This window comes from Vicia villosa, linkage group LG6 (genome assembly GCF_029867415.1).
Source record: "Vicia villosa cultivar HV-30 ecotype Madison, WI linkage group LG6, Vvil1.0, whole genome shotgun sequence".
Classification (NCBI taxonomy): domain Eukaryota; kingdom Viridiplantae; phylum Streptophyta; class Magnoliopsida; order Fabales; family Fabaceae; genus Vicia; species Vicia villosa.
This window is the reverse complement of record NC_081185.1, coordinates 28,184,442-28,187,266: the sequence shown is the minus strand read 5'-3', so window position 1 is coordinate 28,187,266 and position 2,825 is coordinate 28,184,442. Positions and strand designations below refer to the sequence as shown.

The 2,825-nt window shown below is 42.0% G+C and overlaps 1 non-coding gene across 1 annotated transcript; it reads left to right on the top strand.

Annotated features, from left to right (window-relative positions):
- The first annotated feature begins 2,468 nt into the window (after positions 1-2,468).
- LOC131615311 (small nucleolar RNA R71) lies at positions 2,469-2,575 on the top strand. The gene has a single exon (XR_009287733.1). It is a non-coding gene; the product is annotated as a small nucleolar RNA R71 (small nucleolar RNA).
- The last annotated feature ends 250 nt before the right edge of the window (positions 2,576-2,825 follow it).

The window sequence follows — 2,825 nt, the reverse complement described above, 5'->3', positions numbered from 1 at the left end:
TGGTCTTCTCTTGGTCGTCAGGGTGGATAGGAATTTGGAAAAATCCGGAGTATCCATCCAGATAACAGAAATGTGAGTGTTTAGCTAGGCGTTCGAGCATTTGATCTATGAAAGGTAAAGGGAAATGGTCTTTTCGGGTAGCTTTGTTTAGCTTCCTATAGTCAATGCACATTCTCCATCCAGTTTGGGTACGTTGTGCTACAGATTCGCCTTTTGCGTTAGTGATTACAGTAACTCCTCCTTTCTTTGGTACGACATGAACAGGACTAACCCATTTACTATCGAATATAGGATATATTATTCCGGCTTCTAGCAGTTTTTGGATTTCCTTTTTAACCACATCGCTCATAATAGGATTTATTCGCCTTTGATGTTCTCTAGAGGTTTTACAATCGTCTTCGAGCATAATGCGGTGCATACAGAGGGAAGGACTTATTCCTTTCAAATCTGATATGTTATATACTAAAGCGGTTGGGTATTTTCTCAGGATAGTAAGTAATTTTACAGTTTCGGTTTGTCCTAAGTCAGCGTTAACTATAACTGGTCAGTTACGTTCTTCGTCTAGGAATTCGTATCTAAGATCGGTAGGCAGTGTTTTCAGTTCTATAGCAGGTTTCTTCGGTCCAGGTATAGGATCAGGAGTTAAGGCTAAACATTCACTTAGATGGTCATCTTGATATTCCCCACGCCAGTTGTCATCTTCAAAGATTGGCGGTATAGGAATTTTTAGGGTCTCGGTTTCCTTATTTGGTTCGGATTTTATTTCATTAACACACTCGTCGATTATGTCGGCAGAGCAGCATGTGTCAATTATAGAGGGTGCTTTTAGGAGTTGGGAAAGTATAAATTCTATTTTCTCTTCTCCTATTTCGAAAGTAAGCTTCCCTCGCTTGACATCTATGATTGCACCAGCGGTTGCTAAGAATGGTCTTCCTAATATGATCGGGATGTTAGAATCTTCTTGGATATCCATAATGATGAAGTCAGTTGGGATGTAGAATTGACCTACACGAACAGGGATATTTTCTAACATTCCTACAGGGTATTTGACTGAACGGTCAGCTAATTGAAGAGACATTCTCGTTGCTTTAAGCTCACCCAGATTTAGTTTCTTACAGGTTGAAAGAGGCATCAAACTAACACTGGCTCCTAAATCGCACAGGGCTTTCTCTATGATGGTTTTTCCTATTACGCAGGGTATAGAGAAACTACCAGGATCTTTCAGTTTTGGAGGCATGTTATTCTGGTTGATAGCGCTACATTCGGCGGTAAGCGTTATAGTTTCGTTATCCTCGAGTTTCTTTTTGTTTGATAGGATTTCTTTTAGGAATTTAGCGTACGAAGGCATTTCAGTTATGGCTTCTGTGAACGGTATGGTTATGTTTAATTGTTTCAGAAGTTCTACAAATCTTTTAAATTGCGCTTCGGTTTTTGATTTAGCTAATCTCTGAGGGTAAGGAATTGGTGGCTTATAAGGTGGTGGTGGAACGTAAGGATTCTCTTTTGCAGGTTCCACTTCGTTGTTGCTCTCATTGGTCTTAGCAGTTTGATCATCGGTTGATGTCTTTTGGGTTTTCTTTGGCTCTTGTTGGGACATGGGTGCGTTTTGAGTTCTAAGATCAATAGGTCCATCGTAGTTCGTTCCACTTCGTAGTGTTATCGCGTTTGCATGTCCTTTAGGATTAGGTTGTGGTTGAGCAGGAAACATGCCAGCAGGGGTAGCAGTAGGTGCTTGTTGTTGAGCTACTTGTGAAATTTGCGTTTCTAACATTTTGTTATGCGTAGCTAAGGCATCTACTTTGTTCGATAGTTGTTTTAGTTGCTCGCTATTGTGGATGTTCTGATTCAGGAAGTCCTTATTGGTTTGTTGTTGGGAAGCTATAAAGTTCTCCATCATGATTTCTAGGTTTGACTTCCTAGGGGTGTTTTGAGCAGCTACAGGCGCTTTTTGGTAGCCAGCTGGTACAGCAGGTGCTTGTCCAGGCGCGTACAACGCGTTGTTGTTTTTATAAGAAAAGTTCGGGTGGTTTTTCCATCCAGGGTTGTACGTGTTAGAATAAGGGTTTCCTTGAGCATAGTTTACTTGATCAGATGGGAATCCAGTCAAGAGTTGACATTCGGCAACTACGTGTCCAGTCAATCCACAAATCTCGCAGTTAGGTGTTACAGCAGCAGCGGTGGCTGAAGGAGTGATGGCTAAGTTCTCGATCTTTTGAGTTAAAGCGTCTACTTTAGCGTTAACGCGGTCTATACCACTTATTTCGTACATTCCTCCTTTGGTTTGGGCTTTCTCTAGAGCGGCTCGTTCTCCACCCCATTGGTAATGGTTTTGTGCCATGTTCTCTATGAGGTTGTATGCTTCATCATGGGGTTTTTCCATAAGTGCTCCGCCAGCAGCGGCATCTATAGTAATTTTAGTGTTATATAGGAGACCACCATAGAAAGTATGGATGATCAGCCATGGTTCGAGTCCATGATGAGGGCATAGTCTAAGCATGTCCTTGTAACGTTCCCAAGCTTCGAAGAGTGATTCGTTATCTTTCTGGGTAAATCCGTTGATTTGACCTCCGAGCATAGCAGTTTTGCTAGGCGGAAAGTATCTCGCTAAGAATACTCTCTTCAATTCGTCCCATGTAGTTATGGAATTAGAAGGCAGGGATTGAAGCCACGCTCTAGCTCTATCTCTCAAGGAGAAAGGAAAGAGACGTAATCGAATGGCTTCGGAACTAACGTTGTTAGCTTTGACAGTGTCGGCGTATTGCACGAACACAGATAAATGGAGGTTGGGGTCGTCTGCAAGGCTTCCAGAGAATTGATTCTGTTGA